This window comes from Psammomys obesus, unplaced genomic scaffold, assembly GCF_907164565.1.
Source record: "Psammomys obesus unplaced genomic scaffold, mPsaObe1.curated_primary_1811, whole genome shotgun sequence".
In the NCBI taxonomy this organism is placed as follows: Eukaryota; Metazoa; Chordata; class Mammalia; order Rodentia; family Muridae; genus Psammomys; species Psammomys obesus.
This window is the reverse complement of record NW_026586662.1, coordinates 7,999,046-8,012,257: the sequence shown is the minus strand read 5'-3', so window position 1 is coordinate 8,012,257 and position 13,212 is coordinate 7,999,046.

Here is a 13,212-nt window from a genome sequence, read left to right as displayed (position 1 = left end):
ATGTTTTATATATTATCCATATATTCTGGATCATAGCTAGTCCATCATGCGCATATGTGTATGCATAGAAATATGTGATCATCCTAGCCAGGTACTAAATCAACTCAAACTGTCCCCTCAAAAATACTAGCCAGGCAACAGGTGTGGCCCACACCTGTAGTCCCAGCACTCAGGGAGGCAGAGGCAGGCATATCGCTGTGAGTTCGAGGACAGCCTGGTCTACAAAGTGAGTATAGGACAGCCAAGGCTACACAGAGAAACCCTGTCTCAAAACAAAACAAAACAAAACAAAACAAAACCAAAACAAATAAAACAAAACAAAAACTTGAACTGCTACTTTAAAAAAATATCCAAAAGCCAAGAGTCTGTGGCACACACCTTTAATCCCAGCTCTCAGAGGGCAGAGGCAGGTAGAACATTGTGAGTTCAAGGCCATCCTTGTCTACAGAGTAAGTTCCAGAATAGCCAGGGCTACAGTTGTAAAAGTAACTTTTATTCGTTTGATAATTGTTGTCTTGGAGGCTTACTGACTCTGTCTGCTAACCTAGGCCTAGACCTGGAAGCTTCTAGCCTCCACACAATCTAATCTAGGCCATAAATGTTTTCACTTCTGAGATTTACTGCTGAATAAGATAATCCTTTCTAGTTCTTTCTGAATTAGGGCTCAAATGAATTCTGTTTCAACTCAGCTGTCCTGGCTCAAACCCCTCTCTAAAATGACTGATTCAATTTGGCTTCCTTCGGCTCCTCCTCACTGAATTGCTCTACTTGGCCTCAACCTATCTCTGGCCATTTGTTTTAGTCCTTTGGTTTCTTCTTTTTGTTTCTGTTTTTCGAAACAGGTTTTCTCTGTGTAGCCTTGGCTGTCCTGGACTCTCTTTGTAGACCAGGCTGGCCTCAAACTCAGAGCTCTGCCTGCCTCTGCCTCCCTGAGTGCTGGGATCACAGGCGTGAGCCACTGCACCCTGCCTCTTGGTTCCTTCTTAATCTCTGGCTTCCACTGCGTTTGCTGACCTTCAGCGTACGATCTGCACAAACAGAGCGGAACTCATCAACGGCACCGCACAAACTGCACTAACTGAACCGATTAACTCTTAACTGACTCCCTCTGTCTTTCTGCACTGCTCTTAGGCAGACGCTCTTTCCTGTATGTTCTCATGAGAGTTGGGCCTATCCTATCTCTGACTCATTCTGTCAAATCTGTCTGACTTACTACTTTCTCTGCCCCTCAATTAGATGTCACTTTCAAACATGGCTGCTTCCTTCTACCAACTAACCTTACCTACATTGTTAGGGATTGAAAGTGTGAACTAAAGGCATGTCTGTATTCTAGCCATATCATACTGTAATACAAGGTGTGTTTGTATTCCTCCTGGTTCACCTAGAAGGTTTTTGAATGTGATCCCTTGCCAGAGCAGCCATGTTACTACACACAGTGAAAACTTGTCTCAAAAGAACAAAAACAATAAATAAATAAATAAATAAATAAATAAATAAATAAATAAATAAATGCATCCAAATGCACCAATTCAGTGCCAGTGTGATTGTATCTTATGCCTCAAAAGTCATTATGTACCCAAGGCTCTTTGCAGACATAGAAGACATTTCTCTCCGGCAGCATTGCCAAGTGATTCCCACTGAAGTCATTCCTTGAGGCAAATGTTTACCAGCAGAACACACAGCTCCCAAATAAGGTTTCCCTAATAAAAACATTACTCAGAACAAAAACAAACAAATAAAATGTTTTGATTTATTGGGGCACACTGGCACAAAAAAAGAGAATTATGATAACCAGTTTAGAAGAAAAGGAAAGACGCACAAGCAATCAAGAATGCTGAACAAGTTTACCAATAGAACAAAGCCAGCTTCTATCGAGAGAGCTCATTAGAATTATTATACTCTCTATCATTTCATAGTTGAGAAGTAGTTTGATTACAGAAAATGATGGGTTGAAGGTGTACCTCAATGGCAGAGTTTCTGCTTACTATTACAAGACCCTAGTTTGATCCTAGTGCCTGCACGTTTGCACACAAAAATACACACACACACACACACACACACACACACACACACACACACTGCCTGCCTCTGCCTCTGCCTCCCTGAGCGCTGTGATTGAAGGCCTGCGTGCGCCACCATACCCAGCTACCATTTAATGTTTGGAAGTCATTCTAAGGAAGCTTGGACTGGACCTCTAAGAACATCTCATAGCTGGCCCATGAACCAAGCCAGGAAATTATTTTCACAAATGTATCTGTAAATTTGGGTCTCTCTCTCTCTCTGTCTCTGTCTGTCTGTCTCTGTCTCTCTCTCTCTCACACACACACACACATACACACACCAAAACAAAACTGGTAGTAGCTATATAGCTAAGTTGGTGATCCTCCTGCACCAGCTTCCTATTCAAATTTTCAATCATATTCTAGTCTTTTTTTTTTAAGTGTGTTTTTACTGAACATGTGCAAAACTATGTTGCCAGGAGAAGAAAGGAGGTTCTCATCCCAGGACACTTCCCTCATTCTCTGCTCTCTGTCTGTGGACAGGCAAGCAACTATTCCACACCCTTTCATCATGGTGTTCTGCCTCACACAGACCCAGATGCAAATAGAACCAGCAACCGTGGCCGGATCTTATGAGTCAAAATGAATATTTCCTTTTGTAAACTGCACCTGCAGTATTTTGTCAGAGCAGAGTAAACTGACTAAACCACATAGGTATTTGAGTGAGTACCTCTTCTGGTTGAAAGCATCTCTCATGCAATTACCATGCTCATAAAGGGTAAACAATCCAATAATTTTATAGATAGTGCTTTAAAGGGAAGAAGTATCAGGGCAGGAGAAATGGCTTAAGGGTTAAGGGGTACACACAGCTCTTGCAAAAGGACCAGGGTTTGGTTCTAGCACTTATATCAGGTTCTTCCCAATTGCCTATAACTCCAGCTGAAGGCAATCTACCACCTTCTTCTGGCCTCCACAGGCACTGTATTCATGTTCACAGACATACATATACACTTAATTACAAATAAAAAGTCTTTTGAAAACAGTGTAGCTGGGCATAACGGTGCATTCCTTTAAACCCAGAATTTGGGAGGCAGATGCAGATGGATCTTTTTTAGTTCCAGGCCAGGCAAAGATGCATAATGAGACCCAGCCTCAAAATTGAAAAAAATAATATATACAAGGAAAGTTAGTGATCATATTAATTTCATTATTTTTATTAAGATACTCCAATTTTTTTTTCATACTTAGTGCAAACAAATGAAACATAAACCAAAGGAAAAATATGTTCTTGATATTACTCACACTAAATAAGCTTTCCTACACTCTCATAGGCCTGGGCAGGTGGCTCTTATGGCACAAGTGGGTCAATGTACCATTTTCACACTGAGCCATTCATATCTGGCAATTGTACTGCTCAGTGGGAGCTGTGATACACCAACCCATTTTTTGTGGTATGCCCAGATCTATAATTTTTTTTTTGAGACAGGGTTTCTCTGTGTAGCCTTGGCTCCATGGCTGTTCTGGACTTTGTAGACCAGGCTGGCCTTGACCTCACAGAGATCTGCCTGCCTCTGCTTCCCTGAGTGCTGGGATCACAGGTGTGTATCACCACACTTGGCTCTCTTTCTTTTTAGAAAAGACCAAAAACAAACTTACAGAACATTTGATATATACTATATCACAAATATACTGTATTTGTGAGTTCATTAGTAAAAGGTGAGAAGGGGGCTCTTTCTTGAGTGCATAGCTGTAAGTGTTACAGTGGCAACTTCTGTATTTATACTGTGTGGTATAACGAAGACAAAATATACATCAAAACCAATATCAGATTAACAAGCTTCCATAACTTTTGCTAATTCTTCAAATAACAGGACAAGCTCCTTTTCTAGGTTACCATTCGCCCTGTGTTGGCACTGCTGCTGTTTGTGAAGTTTTCACCTCCAGCAGAAATGATCAGACTGCGCCACTGGTGGGGTTCCATTAACAGATGCTTATCCTATTCATTAACTATTAACTATGGAGCCTAGGGTAGCCTTGAACTTGCTATATTGCTGAAGACATATTTGAACTCCTAAATTCTGCCTCCACCTCCCAAGTGCTGGAATTATAACTATGGACCCTTGGTTGTAAATACCTGATGCTTTTAATTTTCAAAATCTTAAGTTGGCTCTCTTGGTCTTCCTCAAAGGAGGAAGATAGGAGATCGGGTATCACTGGCCAATTTAAAAAGTGTTCATCTCCATCTGACACAGAAATGGCATGGAGCCTTCATCATCAGATTAGCTTGAGCTCATCCACCATGATGAGACCCTTTCTCTCACACCATTGGTCTCCATACCTGTTCTTAGCTGCCCAAATATCTGGAAGCATTCTTCTACCGCTGGCGATTCAGGGGTGTGGGGGTGTGGGAGTGTGGGGTTGCGGGGGTCTGGGGGGAGGCACCTGCAGAAATTTCAAGTGCCCAAATCTAATTATTTCTGAAGGCTTTAATCGGCATGACCGAAAGGACAAACCTGTGACTTTACCTGAGAACTTTCAAGTGTAGTTTAGAGCATCAGAGAGACCTCAATAACTTGTTTCTGTGTGAAACGCGTGTGCATATGGGCATTCATGCATGTGAATGCGGGTGCATGAGTGCCATGGTGTGTACGTGGAATTCTTTGTTCTGCAGCAGCAAAGTCCAAGCTAGCTGGCCCGAGAGCTTCCAGGGACACTCGTGTTTCTGTGAATCCTATGAACACAGACAGTCTAGGGACATGCCATTTACCTGGCTTTTCACGGCCCTGGGAATTTAATGTCCTGTCCTAATGCTTGCTCAGCAAGCACTTTAGCCACTATGCCACCTCCTCAGCCTCATAATTTTGTTTTTCTTTTATCTAGGATAAGAATTTAGGACAGCAAAAATCAATAGATGTCAGAAAAAGTTTAGGTCCTTGATTAAGACTGCGTCACAGCAGGGAGGACAGCACAGGAGCTGCAGTCGGTGCTCGGCTAGCTATTTGATCAGTGACGACAGTATTTTAAAACAGATAGGAAATAGCATGACTGTACAGAACCTTAGCCCTTTTGTAAGTGAAGAATGGGGTTTCCTATTTTTAAAAGGACATATAAAATCAATATAAATTACAAAACAAACAGAAAAAGGTTCTGTAAAAACTTAGAAGCTGGGCACGGTGGCACTCACAGCACTTGGAAGCAGGATCAGTTCAAGGTCACACTCTGTTAATTAGTGAGGCCCTAGGCCTCAAGGGCCCATCTGCGAGAGCTGAAGGTTTTTAAGTGTCTGACGTCCATGAGTGGCAGCTTTGTTCTGCCACGCCCAGCAGGCAAGCTTTGTTCTACGCCGGTCATTGTACAGAACATACACGGTCAGTATAAAGCACAGAAGGTTATTCTGGTAACACTGAGAGAGCCTAAGATAAAGATAACGTAGGAAAACCTGCTATCCAGGCAGATTTCACAGAAGATAAAGACAGAAGAGTTTGTTTATTTTTCAGCGCTGAGGGCAGTGCCACAGGGCTTTGCACATACTACACAAGCTAGGCTAGCACACTGTCTGCCCTTTCTTTTATGTGGTTGCTATAGATAGGGTCTTGCTCAGGCTATCCTTGAACTCAAAATATAGTCCCGATCTGTCTTACTTTTGATTCTCTTGCCTCAGCCTCCTAAGTTTGGGGTTATAGGCACATGCCTGGGTCTAATACTTCATATTGTAGGTAAAGGCATCAATCAGCATGTTAAGGAGGCAAGACCATCAAAACTGAGCAAAATCTGCCAAAATTGTAAACCACTGCATGCATTCTTTCCAAACTGATATATCAGACCCAAATGTCCCAGAATAAACACTCAGAACTGACTGCCTTTTATTCTACTGCCCTGTATAAGTGTGTAACAAAATTCCAAAGCTTTACATGGTATGCACTCTTACATATCTTCAAATGTTAATTTCAAAGACAGAGAGCTAAGTGTTGGCAGGATATTGGTATTGTCATCCTATGGCCTATCACCAACTTCATATTTATAAATATTTGTTTTTCCACACCTGCTCAGATACTTGAAGGTCAGGCAGCTTCTTGCTGATTGGTTATAATAAAGAGCTGCTGGTCACTGTCTGGAGCAGGAAGTAGAAAGTGGAAAGTCCAGGAAAGAGAGACAGAGATTGATTCTGGGAGAAGAAAGTAAAGGCGGGAGTTTCAGAAGTAGACCAGAGAGGGAACAGAACAGAGAGGTAAATGGGCCAGCCACAGAGCAAGTCGCAGGTAGACCAGTCGGGTTAAGTCTAGTTGGAAGCTGGTAATCTGCTCAGCTAAAGACCTAAGCTTTAACTACATTAAAGTCTTTGTGTCTTATCTATGCTGCTGGGAAGTCTGCAAAGGCATGTCCCTCTACCCCTATAAGCTCTGGGCTGCCTTACATGGATGTTAGGAACCAAAACTCAAGTCCTCTGCAGGAACAGTGCATATCTGTCCCTGGGTAATTATTAATGTGATGAACCACCATGACCAAAGCAACTTGGGAAAGAAAGAGTTTATTACAACTTATACTTCCAGGTAATAGTACATCACTGAAGGAAGTCAGAACAGGACCTCAAACAGGGCAGGAATCTCAAGGCAGTAGCTCATACATGGCAGAGTGCTGCTCACTGGCTTGCTCAGCCTGCTTTCTTACAGAACCCAGGACCACCAGCCTGGGGATTCTCCCACCCACAATAAGCAGGGCTTCTGAGATCAAGCATTAACCAAGAAAATGTTTACAGTCTTGCCCATAGCCCTATCTTATAGAAACGTTTTCTTAATTGAGGTTCTCTTCTCTCAGATGAAGGAGGTAGGTCACTTGTGTCAAGTTCACATAAATTAGGTGGCATTTTCTTAGTTGAGGTTCCCTCCTCTCCAATGACCCTAACAAGTTTCAAGTTGACATAAGCTAGCCAGCACACACTCTTAACGGCGAAGCCATCTCCCCAGCCCCACAAATTAATTTTTTAAAAGACTGAGTGCACCATTTCCCAGTAGTCATGGAAATCCCTCTTTTCCTTTCAGCATTGGCCATCCAATCTACTTCCTAGTTCTTCACAGACAATTTATAATATGATAAAATCATCATTTTTAATTGTTTAAATTATTTATTTTTGTGTCTGTGTATTTTGTCTGTATATGTAACTTTGTGCCTTCTGCATGCAATGCCAGGGGCAGCCAGAAGAGGGCATCAAATCCCCTGGGACTGAAGTTTCAGGTTCTGAACCACTATGTGCGTGGGTGCTGAGAATTGAACTCAGGCCTCTGCAAAAGCAACCAGTTCTCTTACCTGCTGAGCCATTTCTCCCGGACCCAAATTACCATATTTGTTGTAACATGACTTTCATTAAAATTTCTCTCTCTCTCTCTCTCTCTCTCTCTCTCTCTCTCTCTCTCACACACACACACACACACACACAAGGTATATAGATTCCTAAAGATATCTTGGTGTTCAAAATGGTAATTTTTACCTGTAATGAGCCTGTAAGACAGCAGAGCTGTCAGGAGCAAAATCAAGAGACACTTTTAGTGATAGTGACTGGGCAACACCCTTAAGGCATTGAGAGCTTGTAAAACAGCAGAGCTGTCAGGGTCAGATTAGAAGAAGTCTTAGTGACAGTAACTAAGTAGCGCCCTTAAGGCATTAAGTAGTGAAATTAAATAATATCAGCCGAGGAGCAGCTGGTGTGTGTGTGAAAGAGTAGCAGGCTAAGCGATGTTTTAGAATAAAGTATAGAAATTAACGTAACGCCCTTAAGGCACTAAGTAATGAAATTAGGTAATGCCAGCCGATTAGCAGCTGGTGGGTGTGAATGAGCGATAAGTCAATGCTATGCCCTGAGAAATGTATAAAAACTGGAGCCTAAGCCCACACGGGCACGGCAGGCCTGACTCTGGTAAGCTGAGAGACCGCCAATACCCAGCCAATTCCCGAACGGCTGTTTGAAAAGCCCAGACCACCTTAACAAACCGGTTCAGGAAAGACCACCTTATCAGACCGACCCTGGAAGGTGGCTCCCGAGCAACCAGCAACCGCAGCTTCCTTTGCATCGGAGGCCTGGCTGGAGCAAAGAAGCGCTGAAGCCTGTCAAATCATCAGAAGAGGAGTCAGAGGTCCGGCTGGAACTGCGAAGTTCCGGGACTACCGACACCAGAGACAAAAGTGTCCGAGCCCGTACCTGTGGCCAGGTTGTATTCCTCATAAGATGTATAATGTGCTATGAAACTCTTAGATATCTGTGTGAATTGTGTGATTAAAGCAGCATTCAAAAATCATTCTGGCGTTGGCTTCTATCAATACCTTGCCGCCCTTTGTGGCATCTCAGCTAAAGTCCTCCGGCATAATCAAGCGCTCGTGACGTTACCTTACGTATATTTATGCATACATGAGTGTTCTGCCGGCACATATGTATATACCACATGTGTGTCTAGTGCCTGTGGAGATCAGAAGCGACTGGATCCACTGGAACTGGAGATTTAGATGGTTGTGAACCACCATGTGGGTGTTAGGAAATAAGCCTGGGTCCTTTTACTGCTGAACCACCTCTCCAGGCCTTTGACACAAATTTTTAAAAGAATACCTTTCGTTTTATAGGCACCAAGATGATTAATTTCCTTGCAGTGTATCTGCCTGAATCTCTACCTCTTCCTTTTTTTCTCTTCTGTTAGGGTTTGGATTTTAAGTGCTCCCCATAGGACTATGGTTTAGATGTTTGGTTCTCCGGTGGTGGTGGTATTAGAGAACGTTGTAGAAACTTTTTTTAAAAAGATTTTAAGTGTATGAGTGTCTTGCCTATGTGTATATAAGTGCACTGTGTGTGTGTGTGCTGGGTACACAAGGAGATATGAAGGGGGCATTGGATCACCAGGAACTGAACCCGTGTGGTGCTGGAAGGTTTTTTTCTTTTTATTTTATTACAGTTTATTCACTTTGTATCCTCCTCCCTCCATCTCTCTTCTCCCATGCCCCTCCCCAAGTCCACTGATAGGGGAGGTCCTCCTCCCCTTCCATCTGACCCTAGCCTCTCCGGTCTCATCAGGACTGTATGCTTCGTCTTCCTCTGTGGCCTGTTAAGGCTGCTCCCCCCTGGGGGGAGGGGAGAGGTGATCAAAGAGCCAGCCACTGAGAAATGTAAACCTCTTCTGCAAGAGCAGCAAGTGTACTTAACCCCTGAGCCTACAGGGTGTGGAAATTTCTACTGAAGGAGGTGGCCACTGGGGCGGAGCCTTGGAATAGAATTGCCCTAGCCACTTCCTTTCCTGCTTCCCACCTGCTGGCTGGTCCCAGAGTGAACTGCTCTCCTCTTCCGGAGGCTCTCAGTGTGTTGTTCTGCCCAAGCACCTGGGACCAAGCAACCACTGACAGGATTTTCTGAGACCAGGAACAAAGTGGCTCCTTTCCCCGTTGATAGATGTTTGGTCACGGTAACAAAGGGCTAAAGGATTCACCTTCCAGGCTGGTGGTGAATGCAGTTAAGCCTCTTCTCACTGATTTCACCAAGAACACCATCAGGCCCTCAAAATCCTTTAAACGCAAAACAAAATCCCTAAAAGTCACAGAAAACCCTACAACGCTTGCTAAATTAACTAAGGCGTTCAAACAGCACAACCCTGACACCAAGTGGTCAAAGGCAGATGAAGTCCTGATGGAAACAGCACTAGGGCTGGTATTGAGGGGGTTTAGGGCAGACATTCACAGCCACAGTCCCTGTGCTCTTGTCTTTAAAACTCATTGCTAAGGCCATTTCTCATTTAATATGTTTTTTAAATGTACATTAGTCAAGGTGATGAACCTTGTATTTAATCCCAGCCTTCCAAAGGCAGAGAAACTCCTCAGCTTCAAGGACAGCCTGGATTACAAAGCAAGTTCCAGGCTAGCCAAGGCTACATAATGAGACTCTGTCTCAAAATGAATAAATGATTCTTTAAAAATCAAAATAAAGGGCAGGACATGGTGGCACATGCCTTTAATTCCAGCACTCGGGATGCAGAGGCGGTGGGATCTCTGTGAGTTCGAGGCCAGCCTGGTCTACAGAGTGAGTGCCAGGACAGCCTGGGCTGTTATGCAAACAAACAGAACACAAAACAAACAAACAAAAAAAACCCTGTCTTGAAAAATCAATATATATATATGATATATATGTATATATAAAAGATATATATATATATATATATCATATATATATAAAAGAAACTGCATTAGCAACTCCATACAGAGAGCTGGTCTAATAATTAAATAAGTTAAAATATTAATGCCTGACATATAAGTGTTTAATAACTATTAGCTCTTGCTAATCCCGATTGTACTTCAGTGTCCCCTGAGCTAGAACTGACCTCAAAGCCTCCCCCCAAGAAGGTGCCATGCAAGCTTCCAAAGGAGGAAAGCAACCAATAGTCCTCCTCAGGTATGACACCTGTAAACCACAACAATGACACACAATGACAACCAGCATGGCAGGATAACCTTAATACAGTAGAGGCATGCATACCATCATGGTAACCAGTAGCTCTCTAATGGAACTTAAGTCTTGTTCAACAAGAAGGAACCCACACCAAAAGAAAACCCAAAGTGCAGGCAGAGCTCCTATAAGGGAGAAACAGGATCTCAAAAAGGAGTACCAGCAAGCTCAGCCCAGAGGCTTTTTATAGGACTCCTTGCAGAAAAATTAGACAAGGAACTGGGGGACTGAAGGACGGGGGCTTGGGCATACAGACCACTCAGTAAAGCAAGTAGAGGGTTACTGGAAAACTTCTCTGCCACCCTCATGCTCAAAGCTCGTGCAAAACAACTCTGAGCTAAGTCTTTACCTATCAGTCGGCAAATGCAGAAAACTGATAACGGACACATCACTTCTGGGATGCAGTTTGGTACAACCTCTGAGAAAGGCAACTCGGCAATGTAGGGTGAACGTTCCAGCAAGCTGACTGGTAGAATTTGTTGGGAGTCTTAAGCAGGCATCTCTACAGCCAGCCCCAAAGGGACCTGACGAACAGGACATCAGGCATCTGTGAGGCTACATGCAGACCACTGCACAGGTGCTCGGTCTCCTAGTAAGAGGACTCGGCCCTTCCTCCCTTCTCTCCCTTTCTCTCTTTCCCCCTACCACCTTGCCTAGAGAAGGTCTCTGCGACCCCTCCTCCCTTTCCACTAATAAACCTCCCACGTGGTACCAGTTGTGTGGCGTGAAACTCCTAACCGAATTTATCTTTCCACTACTTTCCTAAATAACAGCTACCCAAGATTAATCCCAGTAGTATCTCTGTAATATCAAGAGTTTCCTTGTTTTTGTTAGATGTACCTCGGGCTGGCCTCGAACTCTATGTAGTGGAGGATGACCTTCAACTCCTAACCCTTCTGCCCCTAGCTTCTACGTGCTGGGATTACAGGTGAACAGCACTATACCTGCCTTTTGAAAATAACCCAATTGCCTCCCAGTAAAAGTAGTTAATAAACTACATTATTCATATAATGTAAGGTGAGGTGGCTGGAAAATGGGAAGCTCCAACCCGTGGATAGCAGAACATCTCCCGTAGAGTGGCTAAATGAATGTCTGAGAGGAAGGAAGGACAAGAGGGAGGAAGGGGGGAATAGTTCTGTGTACTCTTTAAGATGAGCCTTGTTCAGTGGAGAAGGTACAGAACCTAATCCAGTGTGCTGCTTAAAGGTGAGCACAGTACAATGCTTTGCTCCCTGGGTGGCCTCTAGAAAGTCACAGGAGAACTGACAGCAGTGATTGCCTGAAGGGGAGAATTTAGGAACCCAGGCAAAGAAATAGAGAAAACCTGTTTTTGTTTTGAATTTTTAGTCACAAACATGTATGTTAAAATCAAAATTGTAAAAGTCAAAAATTATTTTTAGGGCCAGTGAGATGGCTCACTGGGTAAAGACTTGAAACCATGCCAGGCATAAGGATCCATTCCTACAATCCTAACAGTGGAGGCTGAGGGGAGTGGCTTGCCCCAAGCTCAAGCCTGATATGATCTACCAAGGGAGTTTCAGGATAGCAAGGACTAAAGAATGATGTACTGTCTTTAAAAAGAAAATGAAGGCCAGCCAAGATGGCACATATCTTTAATGCCAGCACTCAGAAGGCAGAGGCAGGTGGATCTCAAAAACACAAAGAAAAAAAAAAAAAAAAAAAAAAGAAGAGATGAACTAAACAGCTATAATATCTTACCCACAGGCAAAGAACAATATTACTATACTAAACTTTAAAGTTCAATAGAAGAACTGAAAGGATAGACAAAATTATCTGCAGCATGGAAGGAAAAAAAAAAAGAAAAGAAAAGATGAACGTGAAAGAAAAAAGGCACAAAGTTAAAGGATCAGTATAGAAAATTCAGTCAGTTAATAGGAATTGTTCCAGAGACAAAGGAGATAGATTCTCAAGCAAAGGGTCTTAGTCAGTTAGTTCTACTGCTGTGAAAAGACGCCATGACCAAGACAACTCTTAGAAAAGATAACACTTACTTGAGTGCTTGCTTATAGTTTTAGAGGCTTAGTCCATTATCATCATGGCAGGGTTGTTGTTGATTATTAATATTTATTATTGATGTATCTCTTAATTAAGCAGCAGTTATTCCTAACCCAGCTGTATATCCAAATCACTACATAGGGGACTAGGATTTAATTAACCTAGAGCACAATGCTGGGCAATAATTACTCCATCCTAAACCTGTAAGTCCACATAGTGTCCTCTCATGCAGAGTTTACACATTGTACTTGCTTTTAGTCATTGAGAGACCAAAGGATAAAGTCGTTAAGACCTAGAGTAGGTGCGGTAAAAAGTTAGTAATGCCCTGAGGGAAGAGCTACCTCACTGCATTCTTTCCCCACCTACTAGAGATACGGTTGCTAGGAAACTGGACCCTCCCCCTAGGGAGGGACACCTGGTCACGGTCAATGGTCTGGGAACCTTCCTATAGCCAATCTATTCAAAATGTAGCATCTTGACCAATAGATGCTTGCCAGGCAGGAATTGCCCCTGCCTTGGCTATGCTGGGAGGGACCAGAATCTATAAATCACCCAACTAACCTGGGCATGCACGATCAGCTCCCACCGCTTCGGCGGTGGGGCTGTGTAGGCCCAAGCTGCAGCTTGTAATTTACAATAAAAAGACCCTCATGTGTTTTGCAATGGAGTAGATTCCTGTAGATCCTTGTGGGCTCGTGAACTGGGTGTAACATTTGGAGGTTC